The following is a 25007-nucleotide window of genomic DNA, read 5'->3' as shown; positions in this document are numbered from 1 at the left end:
AACCCACCTGTAAATCATATAAAGGGCAAAAAAGCTAACAAGTGATATATCTTGGATGTTATAATCACAGAATTTTTAACTGCCCAGCAAGACCTCCTGAACCTATCATTCACTTTTTTACAAAAACCATGCACAGCCATCTTTATCAAAAATTAGCCATAACTTGAATTAGCTACCTGGAAAAAAACCAAGCAGAAAATAAATTTGGAAATCGAGGGCACGATTTTCCAGGGATTCTTCATGCATAAACTTAAGGAATGGATCCCACTGTACTGTAAAACATGTGAGTGGTTCAGTAGCCAAATGTGAATTTGCACAGATGTCTACTTGTGCATTCTTTGCAGGTTGAGCCTGCAGTTAAAACACATAGCTGCAACCACTGGCTAATGAAAAACAATAGAAAATATGGTTCCTTACAGCATTAGGTTACTGAATTAGGTTTCCAAATAATTAGGTGTTATAGTTTCATATAATACTTACAAAGGATGTAATAATTAATAATATTCTCTAGCAAAGGGGTCACTAGCTTGCCCAGCCCAGGATGTGCTTTGTAGGGAGTTCAGTGGTGCAAGGCTCTGTTAAAAGATCATCGGAATCACAGAGCGTGTTGCCGCAGGGGCAGAGCCATGCTGCTGTGCGCTGGTAATGAGGTCTGTCCACAGCTGGGGAAGAGGAAGACAAAGGAGAGGCAAAGGCACTTTGCCAAGTTGCAGATGGCATTATATATGAAATAAATACAAACTCAGGACAGCACTGGAGCAAGAATGAAGACATCTGCAGAGTAACACCTGATAGTGTCTTACACGAGCAGATGAGGCCAAAGCCTATGGAAACTTGGAAGGACCACTACCAATCTGGCTAGATGAAAGTCAGGGAAAAATTAGATACATGAAATAAACATCAAGTACATTGTCACTATCAGAACAGAGGTAGTGTTATACAGGGAGAAAATATTCTTCTACCCACACAAGCAAAAAACTGGTTTGAAAATCACCAATATTAATATCACCAAGCCAGCCACAGGCAAATGAAGACTCTGTTAATCCCTTCTTCTGTCATATTATGCAGTGCAAAACAAAATAAATTGACAGAAAAAAAAAGTACAGTTTGCACGAAAACTGATGGGGAGTACCCACCTTATATAAAGAGAGAGCGAGGGAAAGAAATGGGATTTTAACTGTAAGCACTTAGTCAGCTCATGGGTTGCAGTATCTCTGAACAGCTCTCTTTGTTACAAGTTAGGTTAGTTTTAGAAAAGCATTGCCCCTTATCTCATTACTTGGTATGTAATATTGAGGGGTGTGGGGTGTGTGTGTGTTAAAAACAAAAGTAGTCTTCTCAGCGTTCATCAATCTATGGGCTCTATCAGCCTCCAGCAGTTTCTACTGTTGGCTCTGACATTTAACTCTTCAAGTTTAATATATTTCTATGACAGAGAAGCAAAAAGCATCGATTGCTTCACTAGCCTGCTTTTGTCATGAAAAGAAAAGAATTAGATTGTTCTCAGAGTTGTGGAGCTGAGGTAGCATTTTTTTTCCTTCTTTCTTGTTTTGACGTTGCATTCTCTTGATGTTACATTGTTTGTCTGCTTGAAGTCTGGTATTGTCCATTCTTCGCATTAATGCTGTATATGCATACATGATGAAAGTAAAAAGGGAATTTTGCAGGGTTATTTGCAATATCCACTAGCTAAGTTCTAATGAAAAAATGCTTGGTTGTTTCTCTCCATTCCTGATTTTAATTTGTTCAATTATTTTGATACAGGTAGAAATGAATATTCCTTTTTAAACAGAATTTTCATAATACATTTTTTTAAAAAAAGCATCTCCCATATGGGTGAGCTGTGAATACTAAGGAAGAGGTTAAAATAATGAAAGCTAAGGAACAAGTTAAAAAAAAAACTTTAATGTAAAACTCATCTCGTTCTTAATTAGTTTCAGGATATTCAAAGATGGTGTGCTATATCTCAAGTAAGAAAGCAGACCTGTACAGACTCAGGAAATTAAAAAAGGATTTAATCTCCATAATATCTTTTACAAACAAGAATGTCATGTCAGAGATTCCTGAAAAATGTCTTGTCGTTGCTGTATATATGGAGACTTCTAATTTGAAAATAGAGGCTGTCATAAATTGAACAGTAACAGACTGTCCTGTGATTGGATTCTGCTTGGTAGGCAGCAATACCAAAAGAGAGGCATGGTCTAAAAATCCTAATACAGTTCTTACATTTGGTTATTCATGAAGCACTATATTATGATAAGTTATCTATGAATTAATCAGAAGTCAGTGAACACTAACAGCAGTGATTTAATTTTGTAAAAAAGCTCATTAACTTGTTGGCTTCTGATCTTTTCACAGCAAAGATATTGCTGTGGAGGGTGCTGGGTTTGTTGTGGGTTTTTTTGTTTGGTTGATTTTATTTTTCTTTTATAAAACAGCTAATCACAATCAAGGGTTTCTGATGTTTCTTAACCTGTCTTTAACATTGAAATTTAAGCAATGCATTTTCCTAACTTAGTCTATCATATAAAAGCTTATATGTCCAAATCACATGGCATGTGTGTTCTGTAAGGTATTAGAAAAGAGTGGCAGAGGACAGACTTGAACTGAAATTTATTCTTCAAATTGGAATCTACAGAAATACAAGTAGTATCTGCATAGATGCCAAATTTACTACCAATGATGAAAGATATCATAGTGAATCCACACTTATAAGTCACCCAGCATAAAATCTTAGTGGCTGAATAATAGAAATTTTCTGTCCATAATGCTGTGAGGTGGGCAGATGGTTGAAAAATTATATGTGATCTCATGCAGTGCATGCTGAGTTAACAAGAGAATTTCATTCAAGAAAAATAGTACATTTTAGTTCCACCATATGTGTGATTATGTTTTCTTCATACCCATGGAGAATCCCTGATGTTAGAAAGCAAACTATGATAGCCCATTAACATGTCCTTTTAAAATAATTCATTTAAATGCAAGACCCTTACATTTTTGCAAAGATAATTTATGCATACAACAAAGATAATAGCTGCAGTTGGTTATTCTTGGGTTTTGTTTTTCCATAGGATTGTGAGCAGAAAACCAAAATAGAAATACTACTAATTTCTCTCCTGCAAACAGTCTTTGGGTCCAGACACTGTTCCTAGATAAAACAGAATGCTGTCTGAGTAAGAAGTATAGGGCAGAAACAGGTAGGAGTCATTTCTTGCCTTCTTCCCAGTCTTCTTCACCAGAAAACCTGCCACACTGGCTTCCTTTAACATTGCTGTCAGAACCAAATTGCAACCGTTACATTGACAGTATTTCATATTATATGGTACCCTCAGTCTTCTAGAGCTTCAGTCCCATCTTTTAAATTTAAATATTTATAGTTGTACAAGTACTTTCGTTTGTATCTTGTACAATAATGGATATGCTACCCCTTAAAATTACAGAGCTCAGATTTATTTGCATACAAAAGTATGTGTTTTGGTTACAGTGACAAAAGGATCCTTTGACAAATTAAAATGACTTTTAAATATATTGAAACAGTTTTGTTATAATCAATAAAAACATAAGTTTCCTTTGGTAAGTACTAAAATATTATTTTTATCAAGGCTTTATGAAAATTTGAAAGATATTTTCCCCTTCATTCTCCAAGTTTGGAAAGTGGATATTATATAATATATAAAACTCATTAAATAATACGTTAGTTCAAATGTAAATGCTACTCTGGAGAGTAGAAAGCAACTGTTTAATTAGTGTAGTTTCAAACTTTAGGCTATGTCAAAACTTAGAGATATATGATCTGATGATACATTATATAATGGTGACAAATTTTCATCTGGTCTTTCCAAATGGCCCTCTCGCATTAGACAATTTAGGTGATGATGTTTCATTTGTTCATTCATGGGAAGAGATTAACCTACATGAAAGAGTTCATGCTGTTACAGAAAGCCTTGAATATTTGAGTTTCAAATTTTTCTCCTTGAAAAGGTGACAAACTGATGATGATGGAGTATTTGGCCCTGACAAAGGCCTTTGGAATCTGCCAGTCCGGAGGTCCATCTCTTAACAAGGCTGTCCTCAGAACATTCCCCCTTGTTCATCCTGCTCTTCAGCCACTGAAGTGAAGCCTGTTGGAGCCTCTGATATTGGTAACGACTTCTTTCTGTCCTCAGTAACACCAGGGGTTATCCAGGATGTTTCACTGAATTATCCTAGATACATTTGGTGTTTTCTCTTGTACTTAGATGATCATTCTAACTTCAGCTTTGGTATCTCCAAGAATAAGCAGACAACAGTCAGAAAATGCCTATGATTCCTTCCAGGTTCCAGTCACACTTTCAAAACTGCACAAGCTGCTTAGCAGTTGCTCAGTATTTTTTCCATCTGGCAAATTTATCAGCCCAGCGTTGGGGTTTTTTAAGGAATTTTTTAGAAACTTCAGATTTTCCTATTTGAAGGAATCCAGTCTCTTATTGCAGCCTCCACATAGGTCTCTTCCTAGGGCTGTCAGTTTTCTCATGAGCTCATTAGGATGTTTTCTTCTGTCAGAGATACTCCATAAATTTGACAATGGTACTGCAGTATGTTCGTACAGATCTTCTCTTTGAATCTTAAGGTACGTACTGGCATATGCTTTCAAAGAAAAGGTCATTTGAGTTATGCTCACAGAAATTAAATTCTCTAGTCTGAAGGTATAAGTAACCCTAGTCTGTCCACAATGCCTGTGAATGGAGTCTACACATCATTAAAATGTCTGGCAAAAGCCCTTTAATATTCTGAAAAACAGTATGATGTGATGACAGAAAGTGCTTTTACTTTCAATTTCTGGAAACCTTTGTATTTATTAGTCCTATTAAACAGTCAGATTTTTTAAGGTATCATTAAGTAAGCATCCTTTCTTGGGGTAGAGTTTGGATGCTTGTTCTGGGTGTGTTATCTGTCATCATCTGTACCTTACACTTTGGAAAAACAAAAGACTGTATTTTCAGAGAACAGTCTTGTCAGAAAGATCAGAAGACTTAGTGTTTTTCAGCTAACTCAAAAGCAATGCCTTTTGACACTGTTTTGACTGAATTTTTCACTTTCTATGACCTGTATGTGTACAAGTTATAGCAATCTTTTTCTTTCAGTTACGTGACCTGCATCCAAGAAAAATCTCTGTTCTCACTTTTGAAGACAGTGGGAATTTAGAAAATGAGATGAAAGCTGGAGGCTAGGAAAGCCTACGTGCTTCGGGATAGATGGGTTCCACATCCCAGGTAGAATTGTTTTAGCCCTGATGGGAGAATGTTGCCTCTTGTATGCCAAGATGTAGTCGTGAGGCAGTGAGGGATGCAGCCTCTTGCTACTATTGCCACTTAACAGAATATTGCTCTCTGTTAGAAAAGAAGTATCTTAGGCTGACCAAGGACAAGAATCAATCATTTCTTCAGACAGAATATGCTTAGGCAGGCTTTTCTGAATAACATTTTTTTTCTGTTTGTTCAGGGTTTTTTGTTTTGTTTGTTTGGGTTTTTTTGGTTTTGGGTTTTTTTTAAGTGGAGTTGCAGAAAGAAGGGAACTGCTTAAAGTGATATTTTCTTTTTCTTTGTGTATGTACTTTTTTTTGCTATTTCACAAACTTTCTTTTTTTAAGCAGAGAACTGTTTAGGGTTGGTTTGCTATAACTTAGAAAAACAAACTCTCCTACTACAATAGCTGCCAACTTAGTACACCTTAGAAGTCTCTTCAAATGTCAGCAAAATACCAGCAGAATACAAAGATACTTTTATATGTTGCTTTGAAGCAAAAGCAGTAGACTGCATTGAATGTAGATGCCATTTAATGAAGTCACTCTTCCCAACAACTTCTTTTCAGCTTGTTTTGTATAGTTTGACTTAACATCAGTAACTGTCAGCCTCAAGAGAATATAAAGATGAGAGGCAACCCGACATAGCTAAATGTGGAAACATTTTATTTAAGAGTTTCTAGTACATCTGCATCCAATTATCAGTACCTTCTGATTTTAGGAAGGATGTATTAGACTTTCAGTCTTTTCTGCAATTGGTTATTTTTGGTTTTGAGGTGGCAAGGCAGTGACGGACATGGGAGATGTACCACCCTTTCTCATCCTGCCTCTTCAGTGGGCTTTAGATTAAGCTGTAATATATTCTGGGCATCATGAATGAGGAGATCCTATAAGCAGGGATGAAATAGACAGCTTTGCATCCCAAAACATAATTTGCTTACAAATATAAATGAGATAGCCAGAAAAGAACAAAAGAAATTATTTCCTTTGAAAATAATTTTTTTAGCTCTGCCTACATAATGGAAAGTGTGGGATTCAAAAATATCCTAGAACATGGAGTTTAGCTCAAAATCTGCAATGCATCAGATAATACTGTAAAAAATGAGAATATATGTATGATGTAACAGTAATTTACATCTCCATAACAGTTCTCTCTAGATTCTCAAATTCCCTAATGCCTGTAAAATACTATGGGTTGTCCATGTCAGTGAGCTGGAAATTATCGTTATCATGATGTACTTGTGAATAAAGCAAGACATGAGGATGTAATGCAATTATTAAAAAGTGTATGGCAAGGAAAAGAACAGAATTTTTATCTACTGCTTCCAGGGTTTATGCTCTAATAACAAGGTTGTTTCTGTAAGCACACTAATAGGGTATAAGGTGCTTATGAAAGTGTACAAGCAAATATATTCTAAATTTGTTTCTGTTATCAGACTGGTTGTGTGATTATGTTGGAAGAATATGATAATAGATGTATAATTATTTGTGAAGAATCCTAAACAATTTGCACAAAGTACTGTTCCAAGGACTTTTCTATGTCTTTAGGTGTATTAGCAAAATATTTTGGTTCCTTTTTAGAATAGTTAAAAACAAGTTGTCCTGTGAACAGAACGTGTATTTAATTCTATTGCCCACAGAATTTTAATCAGCTTCACCTGAGTACGCTCCATCTGCATTAGGTTCTGAAAATTTATTCTAAGTTGGTCTTTTGCACCTTATTGATATCTGAACTTTATGTAGGTGACCACCTCTTTTATTGAAGTAGACCAATTAATCTACATTTTAGCAGACAATAAAGTAGCCTAATTTGTTTTCCTCACTTTATTAGTGACACTCCCAATTTCCTCATTTGTGTCATTTGTAAATAATTGTATTTTTAAAAGAACTTGAAAAGTTATCCAATATTTATTATCGTCTCTGATTCTAATTCAATTTATTTTCAATGAAGTTGAGTTTTGATACTGGTTCAAACTGACACCTATTCCCCTATTGCTGCAGAAGTGTACCTTCCTGTATCTCACTAAAGGAGCATAGCCTGGACCCAGAATACCAGGAAAATGTCAGCATTCTGCTTAAAAGCAATCTTCAAAACATTTTCCTGCTGTTTACAAATTCTAAGAAATGGTCCTTCAAGTAAGAAAAATTTCGGATTACAATTTAAACTGAAACTGGTTTCCATGTTATAGAACTTGAGCACAAGTTAGAATAATAGACTATGATATGAAATCATTGAATGTGATTCTATGAAATTGGCTTCCATGTTATAGAGTTTAAGCAACAAGTTATTACAAATCAAAGGTAATAAACTCATTTGGTATCATTTGAAACAGAAGACTTTTTTTTTTTTTTTTTTTTTTAAATGTGTATGTCCTTCACATAGCTGTTCAAATAATTTCTGTCTGGGAACAGCATCTAGTATAACACATGCCACTACTTGTCTCCTCCAGTTATTTTCCTATTTTGCATATCTGATTCTCAGAACACTAAAAATCTTTTCTTCACTTTGTATACAGAGTAGTTTCTGCCAGAACCCAAAGGAAAAACAAGTCCTCTAGAAATGAGTATCAGTAATTTTCACTCCCCTGATTAGTCTGGAAACAGACGAGTCTCAAAAATCAGTGTCACATAAAAGGTTCATTGCTCAGTGTGTAAAAAGGAATCTGGTGTGTACTGCTAATTCACAGTGATGTGTGTGATACCTTCTCTGACACACTGAACCATGATTTCCTGCTATAAGACTAACTGCTATTTTCAGTTCTTTATGGCAACTGCTAGTATGGACAAACCACTATTCACTTACAGCATCAGCAATGAGGGGTTCAAGATGCAAAGTGAGAACTGATGGAATGAATTGTTCTTCCTTCTTTAATGACTTAACATTATCTAATATGGTTTGATTCCTGCAGTACCGTTTCTTATAGGAATAACTCATTTATGTGATAACAGCAAACTAACCACTGTTTAACAAAGTGCTTTCTCCTCAACATACAAAAATAATTATTTCCTTAACTGTCAAAACCCAGCTTTTCATGTTGCAGAAGATCTTCACATGGAAATTTCCTTCTGTATTTGGCTTGAGAGGGCCAATATTTCAGAGGGAGTGAAAGGAAAATTGTAATAACTTTTTCCATTAACTTATTCTAGCCTGTGTGGGATCACAAGTCACTACTGTGATTAAAAGAAAAACTTTGTTCCCAGACTTCCCAGAAAAAACAGAAATTCTCTGCACAGGAGACTGAAATGACATGCTATAGCGAAAGGTCAATGAGCACAATGTGTTCTGACTTCTGAACTTGAAATTTTAAGAGTTCCTGTAAAGAAACAGAGAGGACAAAACATGATCTTCTATTCCATCATTGCTGTAAACAAGCCAAAGGGGAATTCTTAAACATATTTGGGTTTTGCAAGGTTGAACTAAAAAGGATTTGACATTTTCAGATATTCTGCTGTTCCTTCTTGATGGTAGATACAAAAATATATCCTGAGAGTTGGGCAAGAGTCGACACAAGTGTTGAGGAAATGTTGCTTCCTTGCCAATAGAGTTTGTATTATTTATTTAACATACTAATTGAAAAGAAAGCGTCAAAGTTGCCCATGAAGTGAGTGAAGGTACTTCCACGAAGTAAACAAGGTGAATACGCTAGGATGATTATTTTCAGAGGACTAACAATATATGACATGTGATGTGAGCCTTGACTGGTCACTGCAGTAATCTCTGAAGCTTTGTGATACTCCTTAAAGACCCTTTTAGCAATTTTAAAGAAAGCAAGATAAAAGTGCTTTTAGGCCAAAACCCGAGTCTATACAGCTGGAAAAAACACAGTGTTTTTCTTTATTTTATAATCTGCTTGAATTTGTTCTGTTTACAGATCTGAAAAACAGTATTGAGAACAGGAAAGCAATTCTCTGCACTGAAAAAAAGGTATTTACCTGTTTGCAAACAAAGTATTTAATTGCATTCTAGGTCTTTTTTGATTTGCTCTCTTTTGACCCAGCTCCCAAAGTCAGTGTTTCTGCTTGTTTTTTCAGACATCGTTAGCCATTGACTTTTCCCACAATACTTTAACAATAAGTGGTTTTGTCATCTGTCAACATATTTGTTGTTTTACAAGTGGCTAGGTTACGTTCAAGTCCTTAAGTTCTGACCAGGCTTGTTTGATTAGAATATTGTGTTAAATTTCAGTTTTGACATAAGAGTTGTTTGATTATAGGGTTTGGTGGGGATGGGGGTTACTGTTTTCACCCCTGAGTCTGGAGAAATTTACAGCTGGTTATTCTTTAGTCTCATATCATAGCAGAAGTCAATGAAACAAACACTGATCTTGGTCATAATCTGATTTCTCAGTCTCATTGGGAGTGTCATATCAGAATATTTAATGTTCGAATTTCTTTCATTTTACAGTTCAAATGTGTTCTGATTAGTTCTAGAAAGAGATGTGACCTTAGATCTCAGCTGAGATGCTTTACCTTTGTGTTTAAAAATCCCATATTTTAAAAAACTCATTTCTCACGTATAGCTGAAGGAGACATTTTAAAAGGGTTACATAATAGTACAGAAAATGTTAGTCCTCAATAGTTATTCTTTAAAGACTTGTAGAAATGGCATTTCAAGATTTTATATTCATTGTGTCATATTGATTTCCGGTGCCATTTCAGTTTGCAAAATATTACTCTTCCACTGCAGGCACTCGCATTTCAGCTGCTTCTTTTCATTTGATACTAGGGCCAAATTATGACTTCATACATGCTGCCATTGAACTGTCTTGAGGCTGTGCTCACGAGAACACTAGTGAGCATTCATTTACAGTGATTGAGCAATGCTTATATGATGTTAACTGTGAATTGCTTTAATATAATACTGGACACAAAGCAGTAGCTACTGCTGGCCACTCACAATCAGTAGTTTATTTTTCTTCCCTGCAGGCAGTGGGCTTGATTGCATACCCGGTATCAAACCAGCAGTTTCAGTATACTATTTCTTGTACTGAAGTACCACTTTCTAATTACTGGTAAACAGAGAAGTGAGAGAAAGAAACTATCTCTGCATGATTTTATGTCTGGTTGTGGATTGTAGTTCTGTGGTTGAAGAAACTTTGTTACCCTCCTAGGAGTCCTGTACATCAGTTTCCTTATAGTGAACTGACTGGAAAGCTTTCACAGACATATATTTCAAGTTATACTTCAGAGGAGGAAAAAAAATGGGGACAGTGATGTTAATTATAAAAATGGGTGAGGATTGACTTGAAGAAAGGGTATATTTGATTACCACAGTAAAGGGATCCGTTTGCTAATGAGAAGCATATATCATTAGTAGAAGTTTTCCATTCAATTCATTTGTAAAGTAAAAAATAAGATTTTATTCAGAACAAACATTTTCTTTTATCTTGATAATCAAAAGACCTCTTGCCAAAGTAAAAATGACACTTGACGTCTCAAAGCAAGTGCAAAGATGAACTGGAATAAAAACATCACATACTCAATTTAAATAACAGAATTCCAAATACTCAATTAAAAAAAAAAAGTAATTTCAAGCTAATTATTCTTAGGCATAACATTCATTTTACTTCTACAAATTATTCTACTGAAGTCACCATACCATATGTATAAAAATGGCCATTTTTGCTTGACACCAGATTTACCAATTTTGGGTATGTGAAAGCTGTTTTCAATGGTGGCTTAGTCACTCTGTATACATTCTAACACAATGGGACTTGTGTATTTCTGCAGTTTCATACCAGACTTTCAAAGTCACAGAATCTCCTAAAGACAGTGATAGATGCTGAGAAGGATTCTGAAGAGCATCCAGCTTGCTGTAGGCTAGGCACAGGGAGAAAGAGGTTGTTACTTGAGCTAGATTTGCCAGGTGACAGTTACACTGTCACGAAAAAATTATTGGCCAGATTGACCCATCTGCCTTCTGGTCTTTGTTAACTGCCAGAATAATGGGAGAGCCTGGCCCAGTAACTGTAACATATTAGTTACTTGCACTCTATCTTCTTGGCAGGCAGATGTTCTATTAATTAATTTTTTCTGTAGTAATTCATCACAGAATATTTAAGTCTTGTGGCTTGTGATTTGGAAAAGGAATACTCATTTTCCTAGTTCATGAGGCAGAAACAGAACAGGACCAGATGGTCCAATGTGGCAACGTTAGATAGCAATGAATAGCTACATCTAGATTGCTTCAATCTACCACACATTGTTCAAAAACACTCTGTGTGTACGTGTGCCTAGGTTTTCCCCGTTCTCAGAGCTTTACAATTAGACCACAATAAGAACTTTTGATACCACAAGCAGGAATGCATATAAACATTGGCAGTGTCTAAGTTTGCTTGTGATTGGCTTTGGCTCCCAATGTCATAAAGTAGCCGCTTCTAGTTCATCAAATAAAGTCACATGGTGGACATGCTGCTATTTGTTTTCCTCCTTGCAACTGAGCCATAATAGCTACTCCTATAGGTTGTCAACCACTTGGCTTTCTCAACTCAGAAAGATCTTAGAAAATTATACTATATATAGTATCATTAACTTTGTTAAACTTGTTTCTTTTTTCCCTCAGCAAATACGACAGCCACTCAGCTGTGCTATATGGGACAATGGTCTTGACAGGAAAGATTTTTGACATTCAGTCATTCCAAATTAACAAAGCATATATTTTCAGGTGATTTCACATCATCTATTACAATAATAATGAAAGTCTTGCCTTTCATCATCGTATTTGTTTATTAGCCACAGCACAGTTTTTCAACATACTGGGTTTTTTTCCTTTCTATACTAAAAAAAATGAAATGGAAATCTAAGAAACTAGCAATGAAAAACCATCATTTAGATCACAACACATCTATAAAGGAGATCTTACTTTTTATTCTCGATCAAAATTATTAAGTTAATTTTGACTTTTTTTTTTTTTCAATATTATTTATTTTCATGCTTAGGCCAGACATGTCAGATCACTCTGCCTGCTGAAGTATCTCCTGTATATTCACCCCTTCTTCTCCATCTGTCTTTCCCCTCAATGAAAGTTGTTTGAAGAAGTGGAAGCCACCAAAAACCGCCAAGGATATGTTAGCTGAATTCAGAGTCGGAAGAGAACCAGCTACACTGTAAAGTACCATCATCTTAATTATGTTTCGCTTATACTACATGAGTTTGTAGATTATTTTAAAAAGATCTTACGCTCCAGCTGTGTTTTACTCTTCCAACCTGATATTAAATCTTTTCTGTTCTAATCTGCTTTTAACATTCAAATTCCTACGTAATTTTCTACAATTTACAAATTTGAAATTGGTTATTGCTGGCACTGAAATGTAGAAGTTAATTGCTTATCTGGGAGAAAAAACAAAAGCATCAGATTAAAATGAAATCATATGATGGATTTTTCTTTGTGGAAGTTAATTCATATTCATTGTTGCTTACATCTGCATAAACAGAGGTTAGTTACTCTTAACCATTCTGCAGAACACAGGTACTTTTAACATTTCCAAACCATTATGCATCTTTCCAGTGACTTTTCTCTTTTTGTCCAGATTGAAGTAACGTAATTATTTTAAACAGAAGAAGGCACCCAAGAATGATGATATTAGATTACTGTTCCCCAATTTATATAAATGACGTACGTCTATAACCACAGCACCCATGTTCTGTTGATGTGGTGTGAGCTCAGGCTCTCTGCTACTATTCATGGTAAGTGCTTGGGGAAAGTAAATGAAAATTCATTTCAAATTTGGGGATTCAATTATTATATCTTAGTTTAAGTTATTTGAAGAGCTTCACAGAAACAAGGCTTCTGCTCTGCTTTTTGAAGCTCAGGTCTTTTTGAAGTTCAGGTGCTCCGTGTTACTACTTTTTGAGTGGAACCATGAAGTTTCTTCCCTTTGAGATGTTTCAAGGTGTAACAGAAGACAGATAAACTAATGGATGATGTGGTTGCTTATGCTACTTGTAAAAATCCTGCTGGATTGTAAATGTTTCCGTCATTTGACCCATTCATTCTGCCTTTCCTAAATGCAGGTGAGTTTGTGCTGTCACAGGAAAATTTCTGTGTGCAGGAAGTATAAGACCCACATTTTTAAAGTGCAGAGGGCAAGAGACTTCTCTTAGCTATCCTGGAAAGGGTGTGTCCATTTGGATTTTAGATGCTTGCAACATTCAGAGATTGCCAGAAAGGAAGTTTGGTCTAAATAGAACAGACAATATCATTCCTGTAGCTGAAGGAGAAATATTATATATATGCATAAACATAGCATGATGTTTAAATGTGACACTATATCTGACATGATGCTTTTTCCTCCTTTGTTCTCAGTTATTATGTTCTTGTAAGAAGTCTGGTTAGGTAGAAATTTCTAGAGGGAGGAAAGTTTGCTCCTATGTCTGTGGGAGCTAGGGAGAAACTCAAGGGAGAAAAAAATTAAGAGACTACAGGTTTGGGCAGGCAAATACTTACAGCAAAGAGCTGGGAAGCTGCTTACAGCTCATGCTGAGACTGAGAGCTTGGGAGGAGGAGCTGGGAAAAGGCAGCCAGGCCACAGAAATGACGAGCAGAATTTCCTGGGGACTTTGCAGTGTTTCCTGCACCTCAGAAAGTCACAGCGTTGACTGCAGCCAAAGCTGAAAGCAATAATCACCTGCAGGGACATGAGAGACGTTGAGAGCATTGTTTATCTCCCTTCTGCTTATATGTTTTCCTAGTGTCTTTGAATTTTGCGTTTTAAAAAAATATTCTTCCTAGTTTGTTTTCTAATAAAATCTTTGTTGTTACTGTGATCAAGATTAAAAGTGGTTTCATATTCCTTGCAGACAAATTATAAATAGATCCACCTCAAAATAGATAGGAGTGTCACCAGTAGGATTTAAATCTGAAAATCATAAACATGCTTTCTTCTGTATATTGCTAGATATGCACAGACTTGAGATTTACTTTGTTACCATGGCTATAGTGGAAAAAATCATGGACTGCATAGGAAAACTGTTGAAACTGCTTTCTAAATCCATTACTTCTAGTAGTAAAGTCTTTTGGTAATTGAGACTAAAACTTTTCTTAAAGGCCAAATTTCATTTAAAGTGGAGATGCTAAATAACCCTAAGGGCAAAAAAAAGTGTGATTCAGAAAGATTACAGAACTATGCAAAAAGTAAATTTGACACGGTCTTATCCACACAAAAGTATGTTATTTTAAAAGGAGATAGACAGATGTCATGTACTCCATTATATTTTCACAATAAGGTAGTACATACAATTGAAAATATTGCAAGAAAAGGAGAATAATTTTGCAGAAGTGATTTCAGGAACTCCCTTGGATTCACAAGTTAGGATTTTGCTGTAATAAGTGATAATGCAAAATAACATTATTCTGTAGCAGCAGTACTGCTAGACCACTTCCACAAAGATGTTAATAGGATTTTCAAACTCTTTCATGTCCACAAACAATGGTTGAAAGTCCAAGATTTACTCAGCAGGTTTATAAGATGTGTGTAAAAATACCCCCTAAACCTTCCTAACACCATATCCCCAAGTGCCAGATACTCCCTTATTCTGTAATCTTCATTAATTCATTTAAAATGGTATTTAGGATTATTGTATGTCTTAAAAAAATATATGTTTGGAGATGCTTAAAACCTTATGTAAATTATATAACTCCTCAATAAGTAACTTATCCAACATGGTTGCTCATACTGGATATATTTACACAGACTTCTCTGTCTACAAACGAGGCTTTCAAATATGTGGAGTATATGGAATGCGAGCAACTCTAAAAAGACTTTTTTATTAAAATATGATATTCAGCTGACTTAAATGTAATCCATCAAATTATTCTATTTTGCCTCTTCAGGTGCTCAAATACTTAATCTTTTTCTAAGGCATTGAAATATTAAAATGTATTTTTACAAAAGTCCAACCTTAAAGTACAGTATGCTTAAACTCACTCTAAATTAATTCAGAAAAGTCTCTCAGTCTTTTCTAATAATCTGTAAACTCAGAGCAGCTGCAGAAGAGTGAATCCTCCTGATGGAAGACGAGCCCACAGGTTGTTACCCAGTACCGATAAAAAAGACACGGACATGATTAAATTGACTGAAACACATTTCTAAAGTGCTGCTGGACGATCTAATCTGAGCAGTTTGTGCCATTTTTTCAATTTCCTTTGTAATAATTGTTTTTATTAATTTATGGTTAATCTTAAATGTTTTTAAGTGGTTATACTTGAGTTCTCAGCAGTTTCTTCAGTATGCTTACACTGCCACCTATAGGGTACATTTCTTTTTTCCCCCTATACAGTTACATGCAGTAATTCGGCACATGCAAAAGTTGTGCTATGTAACATTTATTCTGTTTCAGTTACGAACTACAGAATAATATACATCTAAAGAGTGTGGGGAGTTTAAGAAAACAGCATTTTCCTGACAGATACAAGTACTATAAGATAGATTTTCCCAAGCAAATGGATGGATACTCAACTTCATACCTTAAGAAATCAATATCAAGGCAGCTTGCTTCATTAGCCCAAATGCTGATGCACAGGCGAATATTATGTTGGTCAACTGTCTAAGTAGAAGTACATGGTAAGAATACTCCTTTATGTCCACAAAATAGTTTCTAGGTGCTGTTAAACATTGTACTTAATTCTGAAAGGCTTGATTACTCCCAGGTTAACATTTTTTCCACCATTACCAGTCTTGTGACCACCAGTGACAAGGTGGTCAGCCATAGGGCTTTCTGCGACCAATAACTTGAGAGAGATTACATATATATGTATATGTGTATTTAAAATTATTTTTTTGTTTTCCTGGCTTTTACAACTTTTTTGATAGAATGTATTGTATGTTGCATAAAGGCAAAGAAACAATATAAACATCAAAATAAAAATTTCAACACACAGTACTCTGGCTTTGATGCTATTTCTTTGGCTATTATTGCTGAATGCTTTACCTTTTGATAAGTCATGGTCCACTATCACATACATCTCTGGCAGGATTAGTCCTGGGGAAAATGGAAGAACCAGGAGATGGAAACCTTAAATAATTTGTTTGCCTGAGTTTAATTCTGTAAGTATAGACTTAAAGTTAGAGATTGTTATGTTAACCTAAGATAGTAGGCAAGCTTTTACATTTTCTGTTCTTGCTACAACATTTATTGAACAAATTTAACGCCTTGCAGTGTCCTTTAAAAATACTGGGGTTTTAAGAGTGTTCACATCTGAACATGTAGGAAAGTATCTTTAAAATTAGTATGAGCCTTATTCCTATAAAGTGATGTAATTTCTTTAAAAACAATGAAGTCTGGAGAAGGACTGATGGGCAATGAATACTGTAAGGATTATGAATGAATTGAAACCTTTTTCATAATCTGCATAAAGTTTCTGGGAAGAAGCATGTGAACATATTTATCTTCTCATCTATGAAATTAATATTTTTTGATTGTAATCAGAATTGCTTTCAATTTATCATCCAGTTCATCTCATATTAAAAAATAATAATAAAAGACAGAAAACAAATCCTGTCCATTTTGATTACAATCTCACACTATTAAAGCACAATATTTTGTGACAAAGGAAAATAACTAGGGCTTCTAATACCATACAAATTTCAAATCAGTACACATTTGTCATCCATAAACTATTGATACCCTCATAAAGATGAACTTTATAACTCTCAGGTGCAATGCTGTACACCATGTAGCAAGCTAGTGTGTTGAATAAACGATTCTTACAGGTTAAAAAAGCTTCTCATGATAAAATCTTGGTGCTAGTACATCATGATTGTAAGATGCTCTATGATTAGGAATTTGGGGCATGAGAACCGTAAATCTCAGTAAAAGGTGCTTATTTCAAGATGTATAATGTTGCTCAAAGTGAAGTAGTAAAATGCTGTCCCATCTTAAAAAAATCTCAACAGTCCCTAGGCCAGACAACCTGGAGTTTTTGCAACCTGAAGACCGGAGAGTCAGGTATTACTTGTTCTGAGTCTGGTTTTATCCTGTTCAATTTATTTTTCTGTGTTTCTTTCTTTGAGGTTAGCCTATTTCATTAGTTGGTCTTCCTCCGTCTCTTGCATTCCTTTTCTGCTTATGTGTTGTTTAAGGTGATTTAATTTATTCAGCAGAAGCTGTTCACCCTATTATTTGTTTTGGTTTGAGTTCAGTCTAGATTTACTTATGCTAACTTTTGCTCACACCATCTGAAGGATAGTTGGTCTACAACTTAATGCTTATATTTTAGCAAGCTCAATTATTTGAATTATTTTCTCATCACACTATTTTTTGGAGCTTTCCTTTAGAATTTAAACTTATTTTCTTGTAAAAATTGAGGCTGATTTTTTTTCATATTTTGCAATTTCATCCACTTCATGATTGTAAGATATCAGGGAATGGAAAAGAAATCAATTGTCATCGTGCTGGTAAACCAGATAAGCATATTCTCATACACATAAGGAAAAAGTAAACAAAGAAGATGAAAATAAATTACAATTTACCTATGAATTTGTTATTGAGAGCTTCTCTTTGCAATTCTTTCCTTTTATAGTCAATAAAATGTAGGATTTTGCGGTTTGGATTTGTTTTGTTGAAAGTTCAAATTATTGTTCAATTTAAACAGGCTAATAAATACTACCTTCATATGTTCCAAGGTTTGAAACTCCTCTCATTCGACATGGCCAGTGAACCCATTTGGCATAAGAAAATACTATTTGTTACATTTCTCAAGCATAAAACTTGGTTTGTGTTTCTTCTGATCTGAAAGATAGGAACTTGCTCTTACAAAGTAAGCATTGAGATTTTTGTCTCTGCTAGAAAAAATTTGCAGGAATAACCCAACTGTTAATACGTTTTTACATAATATCATTCTTGTATTGACTAACCCTTAATACTGTTGTCATGTGTGTAGCAACTGAGTCCAAGTATTGAACATTTATGCATAATTGCTTGTTTCCTTTACCTTTCCCATTTTATCTTCCTTAATGTTAACTTATGTTTTTATTTTTTCCTGCTATTTCTACAAAATCCTCCCAGCATTATCACTTTCTAGAAGTTTTTTCTGGTATCAGAATTACTGCTAAATGCTTTGAGAGTGGAACTGTCTCAAAAGAATTTTGTGTATTAATTATATATTCCCTTGTATGTATATTACACAAAGAATGTAATATTAGAACAAATTTAATGTTTAATTTCAATGCACTGAAAACATAGCAAGAAATGAATGCAGGTTTGTATTATTTTCTACTTTGCATACCTTGGCATTGTTTGTTGGTTCAATCCTGCTGTTTTAAAGAAGTCTAGGTGGATCCAAAATCATAGCTATTTATAATTCAGTTTGACTTGCAGTGCATTTTTCAATTTGCCAGCTGGCAGTTGATTTCTGCAATCCAGCTAAGAAATTCTCTGTTGATGGCAATATAATTGTGCCCATGCATTTTTTTTCCACATAAAAGTTACTAATGAAAAAGTGATGCAACAGAACACCTAAGCATGTCACAGGTGTTGAAATCACAATACATACATATAGTAAAGCATACATTTCTGCTAACACATGCATTTTTCAGTGCAAAGAAGGACTTGCTTTCTGAAAAATGTTCTTTCTCCATGTCATACTGAGGTTTCTCTGCTGCTCAGCCAGCACAGTGTGCAAGCTTGTGGCTCTCTGGCCCCCTGGGGCCCCGCTGGTTTGGTCCCCGGCGGTACTCAGCAGTGCACAAATGTGCACGCTGTGTTGCCAATTGTAGGCCAACACCCCCAAGCAGAAGGGAGGGAAGGTGGCACACAGCTGCACTCCCTGGACCTGCACAGCCCGCCTGGTCCACTGGCAGCTTCAAACCGTGGCATAACAATCAAGCTGAATGCTTAAGTAAATTAGATTACTTACTCAATTTGACAAGATATTTATATGCTCAAATTGTGGTAGGATTAACTGTCAATATGCTGTTCATACAGAAAATGTCAGGTCCCTGAGAGTATTTATGGGCCTCGGTGGCACAAAGCGGCCTTCCCAGGGGCCCTCCTCCCAGGCCCATGGTCCTGGAGCCCATGTCAGCCCCCCGGGTCCTCAGTCCTGCCCCTGTGACACAATAGGTGTTGGTCTCCAGATCTGCCACCGCCAGGCCTGGCCTAGCCACAGACAACCTGCAGGTTGGCATCCTGGGTCCATCCCTGTCCCCACAGCCCTGCCTGGCTCTCCCAGGGCTGTCCCCTCCCCAGGCCTGATCCCGCCTGTCACCCACCAGCTGATAGCCCAGCAGGGCTCAGCCCCCACCCCAGGGAGCAGCCGCCCTCGCTGCACTGCCAGCAGGGCTGTAGGTGTATGGGGAGATGAAACCAGCACCATCTATAATTACACAGAAAGGGCTTCATTTAGTTTAGGTTTTGTGCTCTTTTTTAAACATTTTTATCTCATGATAACTTTTTATTAAAAAATATTTCTTTTTTGGACTGTTATATTCTGTCTGGCTTAGAGCCAAATCTCACAAAGGCCACAAGTGTTGGAGACCCGCCATGTTATGGCGCTAACACCAGTGTCTTGAGGAACAGGATTAATCATGCAGGCAATTAGCTGATTAAAGAGGTGCAATTTCCTTAGACTGTCAGTGTACCTTATTTTTCTCAGAATATCTGATTTAAGGTCTTCTGATGCTACAAGATTTAGGAACCAGCCATGGAAATAATTTGGACTATATGAAACTTATTTACTATTGTGTAAACGCAGCTGGCACCCAGGCTGTACCTTTGGTACACCACTGCCATGTCATTTAAGATAAGAAAAATGTAGTTGTAGAAAAGGGACTCTTTCCAAATATGCTTTGTCTGGTAGTTTATATTCTAGCAGTGTAACAGAAAAGCTGAAAAACCTTCCAATGTTTGGTCAAATGTAATAACTGCTCCTCCCGCTAACCTTTTGAATTAAGGTAGTACAAATACTGAAGAAGTTGTTATTAAAACTGACTGGGTATGAATGTTAATTAAATATTAATTCATTTCATGAAGGTTTGTTACAATCATTGAAACCTTGTTTTAATGTAACCAATACTGCTGATGGAATGAAAACAAAATTAAATAAGTTACAGAACACATCAACTTGGCAGGAAATTTTAAAATGGGACAGAACTGGAAATGTTCTTCATAAAAGTTCTCTTCAAAACATTGGCTGTTATTGCAAAATCTATACCATGGATGTAAGAACTGTCATTTCAAACAAAAAAAAAAGGTACTTGTAGTCAAATATTCCCTTTATAAAAACGGCAAACATTTTTTTTTAAAAAAAGCTAAATCACCATAGTTTTTTTTAAATTTCAGAGCTATTCAAATAATATATTTTTCTTGCATCAAGATATGATCACATTATATCTTTATTGATTCAGATAATTATTTTTTTCTTTTACTATCACCAGGGGACAAGGTGCTATTTCAATAGATGCTATTTCACTCATATATTCCTAGTTCATATTTAAAACATTATTTCTGTCCTAGTCAGATCATGTAACAGTGAGACAAGTAAAAATTGTAACTTGAATTGAATTAGGGTAAATACATTAACTTAACTTCTCAGAGCTCATTCTAAGAGAAGAGGAGAAAAATCACCCTAGCGATAAAAATACTTATATTTTATGGGGATATTGTAGCAGTACAGTAAGCTACTTCCACTTAACAGACTGTATTAACTGTATTGCAACGTTTTATTATTATTATTATCATCATCATAATTGTTATAATATTATCCACTAATAGACTGAAAGTGTCAGGTACAGCATCCCTTGTTCTCAGCTTCTGTCATTTTTAATTTATGCTGATTGATTTATTTACTGTCATTAAAAAGTATTGCACATTGCAGTTGATTGTAATTAAGATGCATGCATTCTTAATGTAGCTGCTTAACTATGACTGTTTCAAAAATCAATATGACCTCTTAAAGAATATGGGCTATTTGTTATTCACTGTAGAAATGTGTATTGCTGCAAGTGTGCATGTGTTCAGCTAAGATAGGCTTCTAAAAATATTAGATGTGCAGCTAAAATTTTATCAGAGATCTTTTGCTTGTAGACGATTGTCCTTCCATCAATTGAGAATCTGTTGTTTTGCCATTACAAAAGTTTACTTGCATTTTGAGCTAACAATTACCCAAATACAGCAATATCAGGAATGGGATATCATTGCAGCGGACCATGTGTTCAATAGGAAATTCTTTCTTAGTAAAATTATCTTATCTATGAGTATCATTGCTGAAAATCTTTCAGACAGATATGTTATTGTTCATAGGCAACCTTTCCGAGACTGCAAAGGCAAATATGGACCTAACTGTAAGTATTTTTTCACATTTCATCTTTAAAGTTAGAGTCAGTTGCAGAAGTATTCGTGGAAACCTTTAGTAACAATGAATTAAATGTCAGTGTTGCAATATACTTAAACAAAACCAAGACTTTATATCATTGCAGCCTTTCTTTACCAAGTAACTTAGTGTTTTTTTTATGGTCTTTATTAAAGATAATAAACAAAACAACTAATAGTAAGTCTACAAGTCTTTGTTTTCCCTAAAACATGAGGGTTCGAGACCAACATTTTCTTAAGGAAAAAGAACGCTAGATCACTAGAGATGATCTACTCAAATTTAGAACTGTGTTTTTTTAAAAAAACAGTATATATTATATCTATATATATAGTTATACTAAGTTATACTCGTTATACTAGTTACATATACCTATATATACACACTAGTTATATATATAATATATATATATTATATGTACTAGTTATATATATTATATACCAGTTATACTAAGAGGATATATACATATGCTTTTAGAGGAATATTTGCTTAAAATTGGGTCTGAGTAGTTAGGTCACTTAGAGGTGAAACGATCAAAGCACAGAAAGAAATGCAGTTTGTACTCCAAGAGAACAGTAACGTACTACACATCAGAATATGACAGGTGGATTTAGAATGTCTTTATCAAAGAAAAGGGAGTAAGTTCTTCACTTCCCTTTTCCACGGTCTTTCGTTTTCTCCAAAATTTGTTACTTGCCTATACAACATTACAGAATAATGACTGTTACCCACCATAAAAAAAAAGACTTGTTTCTCTTTCTTTCTGGATGAAGTAAAATGTCACAATCACTCAGTTTTGTTAAAAAGTGTTCAAAACTTAATCTGGGAAGTTTATCATGGTATACAATACTGGACTGGAAAAGACAAAGTAGTTGTCATTTCTGTTCAAATGTATGTGCATCAGCAGTGAAGTTCAAAAAGTTGTGTTCATCAGTCAGTCAGTAAGAATACTGCCACTGTAGAAAAATTGTTTAAGCGTGATCATATAAGTAAATTGTGGAAACTGATGGGTTTGCTCCCTTACAAAGTTAGGAATATGCATTCAGCAAAATTTAGAGAATTTAAATATGAGGTTTAATACTTTTAATAAGAGTTTTATTATTTGCATAAGGATTGCACTGAAGAAAGAAGTTCAGCTGACCATTTCACTTATTTCATTTAATTTTTATGTTTGTGTACATAGATGCATTTTGGGTTTCCATTTAACTGGATTTTAATACATACGTAATAAAAGGTATTGATTATAATGAGAGAGAAAACGGCTTTGCAAATAAAGGATTCTTGATTCTCTTATCCCAAGAGATATACACCCATCTGTTACTACACAAATAAAGGAAAACAAGTACAGAGTTAATGCTCTGAAAAACTTGTTAATTTGTTGTACCGTGAAAAGTGGTTGTAAAAAAAGAAAAAAGAATTGTCTGCACATGATAATGTGATACTGATGATAAACAATGATAACTGATAAGGACTTTGTGTCATTTACATTATAAGTATATAGATTAGCAAAACATGTCCCTTAAATTTGTACATGTAACACATGTTTCCACACACGGTAAATATGCTTTCTATTAACAACTATGCAATTAATACGTCCATCCAGACTGCTAAGGTAATGTGTTATAAGAGTTTTCCTCTAGTGGAAAATTCTGAGGTTACTTTAAGCAATTAGTCTATATTTGCTGAATCATATTTTCACACAATTTCAGTGTAGTTTCAGTATTTTCCTGGGGTTTTTACATGGCTTTCAGTTAGCCCTTGTGTCATGCAGAAAAGCAGTAAACCTAGTTGGTGTCTTTAATCCATTGTACTTTGATATTCATTCTCTTTGGCTCCTTAAGAGCTAGTATGCATGATAGAATTTCTCCATAGGTCATGGTTTTCCCACCTAAGTAGAAGAAACTCTTCCTCTGGGAGGTGTAGAGAATTAAAATGTCATATGTCAAGTGGAGTCTTTCCTGAAAGCTTTGCCTGTCTTGTTTTACAGTGCCTGTTGAGTTCCACACTAGTCAAAATTACAAGTAAAGACCAGCTTATAGTAATTAGAGATATGTCGGGAGCACTACTTCAGGTACAATTAAAACATCTAAGTCCTTCCAAACTGTATGATGTTATTACATATTCAACTCTTTATCCATTCCCTTGAGAGAAATAATACTGGAATAGCCATGATTGGCTCACCTAGTGAGTAGGACCAAATGAATTTGAGACTGCTCAGCCTGCAGACAATAATACACACTAAAGCTGTTTACAATTACCATTTCTCCACAAGGATCCAGGGACTGTAGTGGTAAAGAAGGAGTATGTAGTTAAAGCTAAAAGTAGAAGTGATTTTTCTAATTTAGTGGAGCTGTTGATATACTTAAGAATTAAATGAGTATTTGAATGCTCACCTTAGTAGGAGCCATTCCCCGGTGCAGCTGCAGAACTGTGCCATGGTGCAGAATATGTGTAGTCATTTGTGTGGTCATTTCTGTGGAGCCCTAACCCTTAGTGACGGCCATCCTTTCTGAAGTTGTATTGCGGGTAGTTCTGAGGGACAGAAAACCTCTTCAGAGAAAAATCGCATATCAGATGATAAACGCTGTATATTAATTTTTATTTTTAGTTCCTTTTTAGTCAGTTATGTAAATGATGAAGAGCTTAACTCTCCTGAATTATCAGCTTTCAGTATGCTGAACAGAGTTATAGTTTGCCCTCATTTTAAATCGTTATTAATGTGTTTATGACATTGAAAATGGGTTACTTCACTAAATGCATCATTACAATTCAGTGTAACATACTTCTGTTTTCAGTGTTATATAAAGAAAAAAAAAACTGACAGAAGGGTTATAAACAGGCACTATTACTGGCAGCCTATTTTACAAATGAACAAGTTACAGTTTTAGAAGAGTAGAATTTGTGCCAGAAAAACAGATTTTGATAACTGAGCCTGTCAGGAACACCCTGAAGGTCAGCATATCTGTGGATGAGACCTGCTGTAGAGCAAACAATTTACTGGATGATTCAGCAACATTTCTCAAGGAGTGTATCATTCATCATTGTTATAACAACTGAGAGGCAAAAATATGATTAATTTCTTTTACTATTTTGAAGATTTGGGAAGCATACATCAATTTCTTTGTTGATCAGATAACTCATTTCTGAAACAGATCTAAATCCAAAACCCCAAGCATTTAATAGGAATGTAATTTTTAAATTGCCTGCCAATTTGATTTACATTTCTTGTTTGTTGTTTCATAATGCAGTGTATTTCTAACATTCCTCATGTGGCCATTGATTATATAGAAACTGAATAAATTGTATCGTGTAAACTGTATAAAAGCAGTGCGTATCTGTTAGCAAGTGTACGGTTTGCAAAGCACAGCTCAATTTGCCATTTGCCCCATTTTACTGTCAACCAGTTTTTGACAGTGACAT

At 35.1% G+C, this 25007-nt stretch overlaps 1 long non-coding RNA gene across 1 annotated transcript; it reads right to left on the bottom strand.

Annotated features, from left to right (window-relative positions):
* Positions 1–2985: 2985 nt before the first annotated feature.
* LOC130158806 (uncharacterized) lies at positions 2986–24099 on the bottom strand. Its single transcript, XR_008825496.1, has 3 exons — positions 23981–24099; positions 13728–13908; positions 2986–4626 (listed from the first exon to the last, which is right to left on the bottom strand). It is a non-coding gene; the product is annotated as an uncharacterized LOC130158806 (long non-coding RNA).
* Between the last annotated feature and the right edge of the window lie 908 nt (positions 24100–25007).

Source organism: Falco biarmicus, chromosome 14 (assembly GCF_023638135.1).
Source record: "Falco biarmicus isolate bFalBia1 chromosome 14, bFalBia1.pri, whole genome shotgun sequence".
NCBI classification, from domain to species: domain Eukaryota; kingdom Metazoa; phylum Chordata; class Aves; order Falconiformes; family Falconidae; genus Falco; species Falco biarmicus.
Note: the sequence above shows the minus strand (reverse complement) of the source record. Positions and strands in the feature narration are given on the sequence as shown.